Raw genomic sequence first — 14,170 nt, 5'->3', positions numbered from 1 at the left:
GTCACCTGTAAAACTTAAAACTGAAGAGATGTAAGCTTGCTTTACTAGAAATTCAGAGAGAATCGACAGTGACAACTCATGTGGTAAAAACTGAAGCAGAGAAACCTACCTAATTCCTACACATTCCGTAGACGAATTATGAGAAATAAATTTTGTCCCAACCTCAGAAGAAATAAAAGACCCTCTTAGAAGAGGAGAGAAAGCAAAAATGACTATATAAAGAGTCTTTCTTTGGTGAGCAAAGCTGCCACCAAATAAGAACTGGACAAAAATGGGAAAATTAAACACATGTGTAACTCCATTACTGCTATTAAATCCAATAGCTCAGACAAGCTGAGTTTGGCAACACTTGTATATCCTGCCATCCCAGTGAAAATATTATAAATGAAACTGCATTTGAGCATTTCCACTGAGTATGTATGCATACATCCTTCTTAGTCAAATCCATAATTATAATACAGTTTAAAGCACCAGGAAAACAGTATAGTAGCATAAACTCTTTGAAAATAATATTTACCAGCCTGACTTGTCTCTGTACACTTTATTCTTTCAATCTGACTTCATTCTCCATTGAGAAGCAGCCATTATGATCAAATGTAGTAGCTTAACTGAGAAATGAATTCTATCAATCACTGTAGAGCTGCAAAAGAAGATTTTTCAAAAGATTCAAGAAGATATTGAGATCTCACTGACGTTTGAGAGGCAAATTTCATGTTTGTATTTGCTATGGATTTCTTTAAGCTTGAAGCAACTTGAATATATACAACTGTTTCTGAATTTCCATATATAAGATAACGTTTCTCTAACATGCTGGGATATTCACTTATTCCTAATCTGTCAGGCCTCATAGAAGACGTTCATCTGAAAATCAAGATCATTTCTGGGAACTTCTTGTAAAAGCTGGGAATTGTTTGAATCACCCATCTCATTCCTTATCTTCTGTGCATTGGCATGACACATGAAAGTAAGCTAGAGAAACTTACTAAACTATAACTATCGTTTCTAGAAGCACCCACTATTCAAGGTTTCGTGAGGTTTAGTAGAATCTCAACAAGAGATGACATGGGGAAGATTGCTCAAGCTTCCAGAATCTTAAAACTCCAATTTGCATATTGGCTAGACTCTAGGTTTCATCTTTCAGACCCAGAAGATTCCATTATATGGTTGATACTCATGAAGACTAATTTCTAGAGGTGCCAGCTGGGTATCTGCAGCTGCCTCGGAGGAGAAATTTTATGTGAGGTTTGAACCGGCTGCTATGAATATTTTCCACTTTTCAGCATCTATATCATCCTGGCAACATTTCTGCTAGAACTGAGAGAGGTTTAAGTAAGAATTCCGTATGTCTCCTGAGGCAGGTCAATTCAGTCCTTTCAGTATTCACTTCTTCCTTCTTTCCTTCCAATCTCCCATTTAACCCATGTTCTTCCTTTTTCTTTCCATGCAAGCCCCTTTCTTTGTCCTAACTTCCTCCCCTCCTCCCTTCCTGACTCTCTCTTGCTTTTGCTCTCTCCAATTTTGAACCTTCCATCTGTTGCCCTGAATCTTATTAGGCTATTGAACAACTTTTGTTAGGACATAAATGTTGAATCAGAAGGAAGGTAGGACTGGGAGAAGGATGGAATAGTAAATAGTCGGGAGTTTGAAGGTGAGGGAAAAGAAGAGAGAGGAAAAATATAAAATGTGAAAAACAAGAGGAAAAAAAGAGAGGATAGACAGAGAACGAAAACGTACAAATTCTTGAAGGGAAAGAGGAGGTATGAGGGAGACACTGGGACACTGGGGAATTGAAAGCAGAAAAATGGAGGGTAGAATTTAGAAGTCATTGGGACCCCAGCTAAAAGCTATGACTTAAAAACACTTTGTTTGCCCTCAATCAGGTTGGTCAGCATTGTTCTCTTCTTTTCTTTATCTTCGGGGGGAAGAGGGGTTGTATATGTTCTGCACAAGTTGGCCCCCACACACCAATGGCCAAAGTGGAATTTCTCCTTAGTGCATGAGTCTTCCAAACCTTAGAATCAGCTAACCCAGCTAATGATTATCCTTTCTCACCTCGGCTGGTGAGAGTCCCCATCTTTGGGAATCAATCAAAGTTTCTGAGCACTTAACGTATACAGAACCACTGTTCTAAACCCTTGGAAAAGTACAATAAGATAGAGTTCGTAGACAAGTTCTCTGCCCGCAATGAGTTTACAGTCTAGAGTGGGAGACAGCTATTAATAAATGAATTACGGATTTCTACAAAGTGCTGTGGGGCTGAGGGTGGGGAGAATATCTAATCTTCAAAGGGTACAGATGCAAGTGTATAGGTGACACAGAAGGGAGAGGGAGCTGGGGAAAAGAGGGATTAATTGTGGAAGGCCTTACAGAGGAGATGTGACCTTAATAAGGCTTTGAAGCCGGGGAGAGTGGTCGTCTGGTGTATATGGAGGGGGAGGGAGTCCCAGGCCAGAGGGACGATGTGGCAAAGGGCTCCGCAGTGAGAAAGCTGGTGCTAGAGGAGCCAAGTGTGCAGGCTGAGTCGTAATAGGAGATCAATAAGGTCAGGTAGGAGTAGGGAAAGATTGGGAAGCCCAAAATGCAAACTTACATTATAAAAGTATTTACAATAGGGTTTGCTCCAGAGGAAAAATTATTTTGCCAGTATAAATCAATCAGTAGTACTTACTGAATGCCTTCTATGTGCAGAGAATTATACTAAGCACTTCATATGAGAACACCCTTAAGGAGTTTATAACATATGGACTATCTACTTTTTGTTTAGAGTGTGAGATGTGTTCTGTTATCTTTGGCGGCAGGTATCCATAGAACAAATGTCTGGTTTTTCAACCTGTTCTGAAAACAAAAAGTCATCCAGAGGGATTAGAGGTATGAATCAACACTAATAATGCAACTGAGCACCTTCTTAGTAGGACTATTTTACAAGTATATTTAATAGACCATTACATATTATTGAAGTTCCTGAAATATAATTCAGGTAGATCAAGGTAAAATTTTAAGTAGCAGAGAGCTATGTAGAAAGTATATAGTCAAAAACACAGTTGAAATAAATATCGATTGATTAAGGAGGGACAATATTCAAATGTGGCTGAGTACACCAGATCTGATCAAATGGGTATTTTGAGCTCAAGACTATTAATTACATTATGAAGGGTTTTCTTAAAATTCTGTAAATCACCTATTGGCTATTTTTAATTTTAAAGAGCATTCAAGAACACATCCACTATTTTCAGGCTAATTGCAATTACAGAAGAAACATTACCATGCATTTAGCAGATTCAAAACTAGAGTGAGAATCAATCCTTTTAATTACACAATTAGAGATGCATATGAATAGACCGGTATTGATGTGTTGAAATGACTTGTTCGACAGTAAAATTTTTTAGAATGGCCAGAAACGTTGCTGGGAAATAATTTTTACAGAAAAAAGAAAAAAAGAAAGCAGCTGAAACATGTTTCTGATAGGTATAAAGTATTTAATTTCTGTCTACTGAACATAGATGGTATGAAACTAAAGAACCAAAGCTGCTGCCCAAAAACATTTTCATATGATAACAAACATGAAAGGTGTTTAGACTTCTTTTGGCATTTTTTTTTTGTGGTTGACCCATATTTACATACAGTTAAATGTATCATTTTCCTCCTTGAGATGAAACTGAATCATTTTCCATCCATTCTAAATGAAATTTAAAGGGAGGAAGTCCTCCTTTGGCAGAGTCCGGGACAAGAAACGTTAAGCGGATAAGTCAGAAGTGTCTTTCCTGAGTCCCTGTCCTCTCCCTCACTTTCCCGTCACTGTAGATGGCACAACCATCCTTCCTTTCTCACAAGCCTGCGCTTTTGATGGCACCCTTGACTCTGCTCTCTCATTCACCCCACATATGCAATCTGTCACCAAAGCCTGCCAGTCTCACCTTCCCGACATTGCCAAGATCCGCCCTATCATCTCCATCCAAACCGCTACCACTTTAGTACAATCACTCATCCTACCCCGACTGGATTACTGCATCAGCCAACCTCATGTCTGATCTCCTTTCTGATCTCCCAACCTCCTGTCTCTCCCCACTTCAGTCTACACTTCACTCTACTGCCTGGATTATCTTTCTATAGAAACGTTCTGGGCATGTCACCCCAATCCTCAAAAACCTCGAGTGGTTGTCTAGCAACCTCCGTATCAAGCAAAAACTCTTCCCTATTGTCTTCGAAGCTCTCCATCACCTTGCCCCTTCTTTCCTCACCTCCTTTCTCTTCTACTTCCCAGCTCTCACACTCCACTCCTCTGGTGCTAACCTTCTCACAGTACCTGATTCTCATCTGTCCCACCATAAATCCCTTGCCCATGTCCTACCTCTGGCCTGGAAGGCGTTCCGTCCTCAAATCTGCCAAACGACCAAAGCTCTACTGAAGGCTCACCTCCTCCAAGAGGCCTTCCCAGACTAAATCCTCCCTTTTCCTCAGCTCCCCATCCCCTCCGCGTCACCCTGACTCATTCCCTTTGCTTTAGCCCCCTCTCCCCACCCCACAGCACTTGTGTATATATGGACATATCTATAATTTTATTCATTTATATTGATGCCTGTTAACTTGTTTTGATGTATATATAATCTATATTTATTTATATTGATGCCTGTTTACTTGTTTTGATGTGCATGTATCTATAGTTCTACTTAGTTATATTGATGCCTGTTTACTTCTTTTGATGTCTGCCTCCCCCCTTCTACACTGTAAGGCCAGTGTGGGCATGGATTGTCTCTCTTTATTGCTGAATTGTACTTTCCAAGAGCTTAGTACAGTGCTTTGCACAAAGTAAGTGCTCAATAAATACGTTTGAATGAATGAATGAATGAATGAATGAATGAACACTGTGTTTTCCACACAGTGTTGTTTGCTTTTTTGGTCCAATCACTTGAAAGTCCAAAACTGACTGAGATAGCTCTAACTCAGGCGCAGAATTCAGGGAGCTGTTGTTTACCTTCTCTGGCTCAAAGCTGCCACGAACTCTTCAACCCTGTCATTTACGGGGACCGCTCTAGACTAAATACTGACATTTCTTTTGCTGCTCAAAAGCCTAGAGACAAGGTCAAGGAAAGCCCTGACCCACCGCCATAGAGAAAACTGGACCTTAAATTGCTGGATTTCATGTTGGTATCACTTTCTCTCGTTCTCCCGAGGAACATATCTCTGCTTTGTTGTTTATTCATTCATATATTCCTATTTATCGAGTGCTTACTGTGTGCAGAGCACTGTACTAAGTGCTTGGAATATCAACACAATATCCGAGAAGCAGCGTGGCTCACTGGAAAGAGCACGGGCTTTGGAGTCAGAGGTCATGGGTTCGAACTCCGGCTCTGCCACTTGCCAGCTGTGTGACTTTGGGCAAGTCACTTAACTTCTCGGTGCCTCAGTTCCCTCATCTGTAAAATGGGGATTAAGACTGTGAGCCCCACGTGGGACAACCTGATTCCCCTGTGTCTACCCCAGCGCTTAGAACAGTGCTCGGCACATAGTAAGCGCTTAACAAATACCAACATTATTATTATTATTAAAATATGCTCCCTGAGTAGCAGAATTTAATAACAGTATTTGGCTTTCTGGTGATATAGGTATGTGGTAAGGTGAATAGTCCAAACTTGTTTAACAGCCCCAAGTTGATGGGGTTGTCAGATGCTTTATTAAAATCCTACAAGTTTCATATGAAGGATTTGATACTGGTCCATGAAATTATCTAGTATCAGCCATACTTACCAGAGTGGCCAGGTCAGGCAATATCATGCATTATAGAGTAATCTTTTGACAGGGGCTATGGAGGCCTTGGGGTTCACCAGATACTTGGGGCACCCTCCATCCTTTCGTGTGACACATCGGGAGTCAAACTCATCTGCTGTGTGATTTTGGGCAAGTCAATTAACTTCTTGTTTCCTCAGGTACCTCAACTGTAAAATGGGGATTAAAACTGTGAGCCCCCTGTACGACAGGAACTGTACCCAATCTAATTTTCTCATATCTACCCCAGTGCTTAGTAGAGTGTCTGGTACAAAGTAACTGCTTAACAAATATCATTAAAATAAACAAAAAAATCTTGCCTCCCTGATCTTTAGAACATTAGGTAAGATGAGGCAGCTTGAAATCAAGGACAGTTTTCCTGGAGCATTACCAAGTTTGCCCCCTCCAGTTCTCTCATATGTGACTGTGTCCACACCTGTTATATATACATCCTACTTTTAATTGTTTAGTTTAACCCATTTTCATTATGTTTGTATTTATTTTTTTTGTTTTGTGTCTGTCCTAGCCATATTTATTGACAGCACTGCTAATTACAATCTTCCTTAACATGAGCGAGATGTCATGGGGCAGACTTCCATACAATGACGTCCCTTTGGAAGGTCAGAATCAAGTGGTGAATAGAAATATCTTTGAACTGTTTTACAAAGAGATCCAGAATTTTTATATAAAGGATCAAGTAAAAGGTAATTGTCTTCATCATGGCTTTGTTTGCTTAAATTTCATTCTGAAAAGTAATATCTACAGGTCATTTCTGGTTACAAAAAAATCAGAAAGTTAAACCTTACTATGTAGACATATGATGGTAAATGTAAGTTTTAAAAAGGAAAAATCAAAAATAAGACATTTGGGTGATAAGGCAAAAGGAGTGTCAGCTAATGTCTGCTTTCCAAATGTTCTTTAATACTTTAAACACTGTGAAAAAAGTGGGACTTGCATGCCAACCAACTGAAGCCAGACCCATGCCTTCTTTAGTGTATCATTTTCCCAGAAACACACTGAAGCCAAACCTTAATCTCTGAGGCCCAGCTGAAACAGTGACAATAGGAGAGTGTTGATAGCTGAAGAATCTGTGGTTTAGCATCCATTTGACATCTGGTCTGGGAAAGCAGAGGCTGAAAGCGGAGAAATTCTTGTAATTGGAATGTCTAAGCTGAGGCTTAATCTCTGGAGTCTTTGGGTCCAGTGGTGTCCAGATTTCAAGATTCTCACCAAACCTTTCTAATGGTTTTCAACTAATCATTAGATCAATAGTACTTATTGAGTACCTGTGTACAAAAAAAGGTGCTACATTCTTGGGAATGAACAATAACCCTGTCCTCAAGGAGCTTACAATTTTACCAGCTTCTCTTCTAAAATAATGGAAGACGAATAATTTACAATAATAACAATAATTGTGGTATTTGTTTCACGCTTACTACGGGCCAGGCTTGTACTAAACCCTGAAATGGATACAAGCAAATCGGGTTGGATGCAGTCCCTGTCCCACACTGGTCTCTTAATCTTAATCCCAATTTACAGATGAGGTAATCGAGTCACAGAGAAATTAAGTGACTTGCCCCAAGTCACACAGCAGACAAGTGGCAGAGCCAGCATTAGAATACAGGTCCTATTGACTCCCAGGCCCGTGCTCTAACCACTAGACCACGGACATCTGTCACCTTCAAATAGTGTTCCTTATTGTCCTCTGGAACCTCTTAACTTGCTCTTTAAAGTTCTCAGCGAGGGCTCATCTACTCATTAGTGCTGTCCTCCTGTTCTACCCAACCTGCTCCTTCTGTTTCAATCAAGTTTGCCTCTGACAGCCTTCTGCCCTTCACCACAGCTACCCTGCAGCCTTTGTCCAAGCTGTTCTTATAGACTGAAGAGCAGCCTTCTCCACCTGGCTACCATATTTTTCTCTCCTCACCTTCAAACTGCACGTGAAGGCCCTTCTCTTTCACAGAAACTTCACTGACCAACCCACCCACTCTCATTCTCCCACTTCCTGGTATGGGGACATTAGAGAAGCAGCATGGCTCATTAGAAAGAGAATGGGCTTGGGATCCAGAGGTCATGGGTTCTAATCCTGGCTCCGCCACGTGTCAGTTGTGTGACTTTGGGCAAGTCACTTAACTTCTCTGTGCCTCAGTTACCTCATATGGAAAATGGGGATTAAGACTGTGAGCTCCACGTGGGACAACCTGATTACCTTGTATCTCCCCCTGCACTTAGAACAGTGCTTGGCACATAGTAAGTGCTTAAAACAAATGCCATTATTATTATTATTGTTACTGCTCTGCCTGGACTCACTCCAATGCTAGTCTGTATACATATTCTTACTTTTCCTTTGTTCATTTGTCTTCTTTCCTTCATTAGATTATAAAATCCTTCTAGGAAGAGACCGTTCCTTGCCTTTAAAGGACCCATCGCTGAGAGCTAAACTACTTCAGTATTTCTCAAGGACGCTCCATAAATACTTGATATGAGGAAGAGAAAGAGGAGTAGCATGGCCTAGTGGAAAGAACCTGGGCATCAGAGTGCCCTAGTGGAAAGAGCTCAGGCCTAGAAGCCGAAGACCTGGATTATAATCCTGGTTCTGCCACTTGTCTGCTGTGTGACCAAGTGCAGGTCATTCTGTATCTCAGTTACCTCATCTGTAAAATGGGGATGAAGGCTGTGAGACCCATGCGGGACAGGGACTGTGTCCAACCTGACAACCTTGTGTCTTCCCCAGCGCCTAGTATAGTGCCAGACACATAGTTAGAGCTTAACATGTACTGTAAAAAATAAAAAAAAATCTGAGATCTAATACCAGTTCAGCCCCTGCCTGCTGTGTAAGACCTTAGGCAAGGCACTCACTTCTCTGTGCTCAGTTTTCTCATCTGTAAAATACGGATTAAATACAGGTTCTTCTTTTCCCTTAAACTGTGAGCCCCGTGTGGGACAGAGCCTGTGATCAGTCTGATTAACTATTTCTAAAAATTTACATAAATCCAGAAAGATAGCAATGACTACTGACACTATTATCTTTGACCATGAAGACGGACACATAAAAAGTACCAACCATAGCAAAAAGTAACTCAGGGAAAAGATGGAGCCATTGGATTGGAAGTTTCAGGGACATTTTCTCTGGGTTTGCTTTTAATGAGTGGTCAGACAAAAAAACACAACATAAAGAAACAACTAAATTATGCACCTACTTGCATTTCTTTGATAAGGTAAGCATTCCAGAAGTGTTCACATTTGCTTACAAATGGCTTTGGCCAGGATTAGGTTGCACAGATTAGATGGCAAACCTCAAAAAAGATAGGATTGAACCTTTCCACTGACAGCACCTATGCCTTTAGAATTAGACCCCGGAGAGGCAGGAGGGAGAGGAATAGGGGAAGAAGGCAAGGAAGACTTACAGAGGTGGATCTTCAAGGAGAGGTAAAGGGGAAGAAGGCAAAGATGACCTGGAGAAGTGGATCTTCAATCCCATCTTTTTGGACCAGAGTTTGCTTCTAAAGCAAGCCAGAAGGTTTGACTTTTTCTAATAAATAACGTTGAAAGCCACATATAAATAAGCAGCTAATGTTGGCCTAAGCAACAGGGAAATCCTCCCTTCCCTGCTGCCACTTCCAGGTATTTTTTGTTATTTGAAGAGCACAGTGACAATCAATTTTTGTAATGAACTGGTGTGAAGGAGAAACTTCTGATATTTTTAAAGGAATTTAAAGTCCTAGTAGATCATCCGGAAGCTCAGGGCAAATAGAACTCCCGTACGATGATACTCCTAAAGAAAATCTACCCTAAATGCAACTAATGTTCATTCTAGTCTGCCTGCTATGCCTTCATCGCCTCTGTAGGCATTCTACTGCCTTCACTTTGCATAAGCGGTATTCCTGCAGTACTTCTCCTAAGAGAAGTGAGGATTCCCACTCCCTCCAGTGGGAAAATTGAGGGCAAAAACATGCCTAATGATGGAAAAGTCCATCCTGGAGGTAAGATATATGCCCTAACTTTATTCTACTCCACTGAACAGTGTCCTACCTCATCAAAGTATAAGGCTGAATTCGGAGAAGAGGATAGATACAGGAATACACATGAATCCAGCAAGCCCAACTGGTAGATTGGAGCCAACTTTTTTTAAATGGCATTTAAGTGCTTAACATGGGCTAAGAACTGTACTAAAATCTGTCCTGCTAAGAAGGACAATTCTCAAACATGGAGACAATGCATAGCTCCCTTTATAATGTTATTTTTTTGTGTTTCTGGGTGGTATATTAGGGCTGGAAGTTAAGGTGGTTGATAACCATACATCGACACTGGCTAAGTTATGAATTAAGATTCTCCTTAGTATTATTGCCTTAGCCATGATTTATGAACTTTCAAATGCTTATTCATTATTCACACTTTACATGCACTTGCAGCCTCCCTGAAAACATCTTAACATTTCATTCACTGACAGTAAACCTGAACACGGACAACATGCATCCATATTTTACACCAGGGAAAAATACATGTGTAACCAAAAATTAATAATTGTAATACAAAAGAGAAAGCTGTCCCCAAATCCAACTGTTGGACTTGGAATTAGAAAGTTCTTAGTTTGACTTCTTTAATCTTCCTGATTAATGACCCTATACCTACCTCTAAGAAAAAGTGCTTTGCTAATATCTTCTGTGTAAATTATTATTATTATTATTATGTGCCCTGATAATAAATAACATGAAAAGGAAAGAAAAAAATCTATAAAGGACACTAGGCACCATACTCTGTCCTTCTATTAGGAAGGACTGGTCTCAAACATGAACACAATGCAAACCTCCCTTTATAATGTAATTTCTATGTATTTCTGGGTGGCATAGTAGAGTTGACAATTAAGGTATTGATAACAATGCATCAGCACTAAGAAGGTGTAAATTAAGATTATCGTATTATTTTGTCACCCACAGTTTATGAACTTTTAAATGCTTAGTCAATATTCACATTTCACATGCATTTACGAGCTCCATGACCCATCGCATCAGCTCCAAAATCAGATAAACTGATCATCATGATAGATTGTAATGCATACATGGGAAATGATGGTAAAATATGAAAAGATGTTATTGAACCTCATGGGGTTAGCAAGTCAAATACTACAAAATTTGGCCAACTATCAGTTCATAACCACCAATGCCATTTTCCACTTCTAAAAAAAGAGAAAGATATCACTGACCAAAACCTAAACAAAGGTATCTCATATATTATACCACTGCTTCCTGAAAGGTTCTGAAATATATAATAAAGTCTATTATAGCCAGGAAAGTAGCTGAGGGACCACCAGTTAATGTACTCTAAACTGAAACTATTAATTCACCTAACGTTTCAACAGGCAGGATTCAAACCTCTGAGAAAGCTACAGATCAAGCCCCTGGAGAATAAATAAGCCTGCAAAACTACTTTGAGGCAACATCTCTAACAGGCCTGTTGAAACAACAACAACAAAAAATTTTCTAGCTACAAATAATGACCTGAATAGCAATTTGACACTTCTGTGAAGATAAAACAGACAACTAGATAAATTTTGTTTTAAGTAAGGAGACATTATGACAGATTAAAATCTACTTTCAGCAAAACAAATAATGTACAGATGCAGCTCTCCAAGATTATAGCAAATGAAGTCATACATAAACCTGTGATGAGACATACAAATTCAACTAAGAAGTATGTGCAATCTGAGAAAGGATGCCAAAGGTTCAGAGATGCAGGAAGAAACTCAGTGGATACATCCACACCATCCCGGTACCTCTGAAGGATGAAAAAAAAAAAAAACCCTTATCAAAGAAAAAAATGAAAATTTCATACAGAAGGCAATAAAACTAATGAATAGCTAAATGTGCCTTCCACCCTTGAAGAGTGGCTCTTCAAAGTCCTTCTAATTAGCCAAAATGAACAGACATTATATTCTGAATTTTAAGGAACTTCTACTTCTAGGAAACTAGAACAGATGGCAGTTTTACTCCTCAAATGGCTATTCAAGATCTCCCTCAAGAAGAGGAACATGGAGGAAATGCCCACGGCTGCCTTGGTGTCACCTTATTCACCTCTTACAATGAGATTGTGATATTGTACAATGACTTGCCCCTACAAAAACCAAACAAAATTACAAAAAAAACAAAATTTTGTTCCTGAGGGAATCAGTAAATGAAAGTTTACTTCAGCCGGTCCTTAGAGATTTATCATCTGCAACATTGTTATAAACTCATTATCACACCTGTTGGCAGCCTGGCCTTTGAAATGCATTTCTTCTCTTTAAAAAAAAAACCCCTCATTTACATTTCAAACATCTTATCAGTATTAACCAGATTATTCCTTTTAATTATTTCTTGTAAGTTCCATCACTGAAAACACTTTTAAGCATCTGTTATTTAAATTCAAATTTGTTGCACTTGAAAGAGCAGAATTTGATTTACATTATCTCTGGCTGGTTCTGGAACACATCTGATGATATCAGCTGACAATTCTGCAAACTTCAGAATGAGCCCTCATCCTCCCAGGAGGTCGGGTATGGCTCCTAATAGGTAGAAGATCTGTAGTAGCTCTGATTTTGTGGCTCATTATCACACAAATGCTCTGAAGGAACCAAAAGGGTAGAAACACCTCTGAATTCTGTCTATAAGCAGTATACAGCTTTCTGATACCCAGAAAGGTGTCCTGCTTCTGTATAATTAAAATTATGTTTATTGGCAAGTCCTTCAGATTCACAGGATTTGGTCTAATAATAACAATTGTTGAATTTGTTAAGCACTTACTATGTGACAGGCACTGTACTAAACTCTGGGGTAAATACAAGTCAGGTTGAACACAGTCCCTGTCCCCTTGAGGGCTCATAGTCGCAATCCCCATTTTACAGATGAGATAACTGAGGTACAGCAAAGTGAAGTGACTTGTCCAAGGTCACACAGCCTAATTTAATTTATTGAAGCTCTCTGTGTACAGGGAATGTGTCTACCAACCCTGTTATATTGTACTGTCCCAAGCTCGCAGTAGAATGTTCTGCATATAGTAGGTGCTCAGTAAATATAACTGGTTGATTGAAGCGGGATGTGTCAGTTTACAATTGGGTCATATGGCTACCACATTAAAATGAGTATGGGCTACAGGAAAGAACTTGGGCCTGAGAGTCAGGGAATCTGTGTTCTAGTCCCAGCTCCACCTCTTTCCTGCTGTGTGCCTTTGGGAAAGTCTCTCAGGTTCCTCGTCTATTAAAATGGGGACCCAGTTTTCCTTCCTATTTGCACAGTGAGCTCCATATGGGGCAGAGACTGTGTCTGTTCTGATGATATCTATGCAAGTGCTTGGCACCTAATCAACACTTAAATACCGCAATTATCATTATTATTTATTGTTAGAGTAATCAGATATACCTGCTGAGGGCAAGTTCTGTACTAATGTATCAGGATGCCCAGTCTTGTGGAAAGAGGATTTGAAAGGAGACACTGTAGATCTGGGGTCAAATTTAGTGTCTGTTTCAAATTGATGAAAATCAATTTATCTTAGTCAACATTTGCACACATTGGTGGTAATAAAGGGAAGAAATGACATGGAGAGTCAAAGAGAAATAGATCTATGATTGGGCAGCTTAGATGGGGGATTACAGGAAGGAATGGATGTGTATAAATTCATTAACTGAGTGAATCATTAGCTGGAAATTTCAGGATTTTGAAAGGAGAACTAGAAATTGCATCCGTAACAAGGAGGGTGGATGTCAAGGAGATGGAGCTGCTGTTAGAACTCGCTGTGGTCAGGAATGTCTGTTGTACTCTCCTATGTGCTTAGTACAGTGCTCTGTACACAGTAAGCACTCTATAAATACTATTCTCAATCAATGGGAATGCATGCGGGCAGGGAATGTGGGAGGAAAAGTAGGGGAGGATTATTACTTTTTTGCCAAATTAGAATACTGTACTAGACTATTGTTTTAGACTATACAGAAAAAGAGTATCAGGCACTGAATGATAATCCGAGGCTTGGAACCTTAATAAATTAGCACTCAATAAATACTATTCCCGATCATTTGGGAATGCATGCGGAAAGGGAATGTGGGAGGAAGAGTAGGGGAGGATTATTATTTTTTTTTTCCAAATTAGACTACTGTACTAGACTATTGTATTAGACTATTTATACAGAAAAAGAGTATCAGGCACTGAATGATAATCCGAGGCTTGGAGTCCCCAGGAGTTCTCCTTCTGGAGAAGCTAACACCACCTGCTCCCTGAAGATCCTAGGGTTGTTATGAGAATAAATGTCATAAATATCAGATAAAATCATTCCAGTGAAATGTCAAATAGATTTTAAATGCCATTTCCAATGAGACACTTTTCATTTTTTGGACTGTATGAAACTAAGGCATGCTCGCTAAGCTTCAGACTCTCCCCGT

The 14,170-nt window shown here is 39.7% G+C and overlaps 1 protein-coding gene across 3 annotated transcripts in view; it reads right to left on the bottom strand.

Annotated features, from left to right (window-relative positions):
- KCNIP4 (potassium voltage-gated channel interacting protein 4) overlaps nt 1-14,170 on the bottom strand; it is a 640,168-nt gene that overhangs the window by 302,430 nt on the left and 323,568 nt on the right. The gene's annotated exons all lie outside the window — the stretch shown is intronic.

Source organism: Ornithorhynchus anatinus, chromosome 18 (genome assembly GCF_004115215.2).
Source record: "Ornithorhynchus anatinus isolate Pmale09 chromosome 18, mOrnAna1.pri.v4, whole genome shotgun sequence".
NCBI classification, from domain to species: domain Eukaryota; kingdom Metazoa; phylum Chordata; class Mammalia; order Monotremata; family Ornithorhynchidae; genus Ornithorhynchus; species Ornithorhynchus anatinus.
Note: the sequence above shows the minus strand (reverse complement) of the source record. Positions and strands in the feature narration are given on the sequence as shown.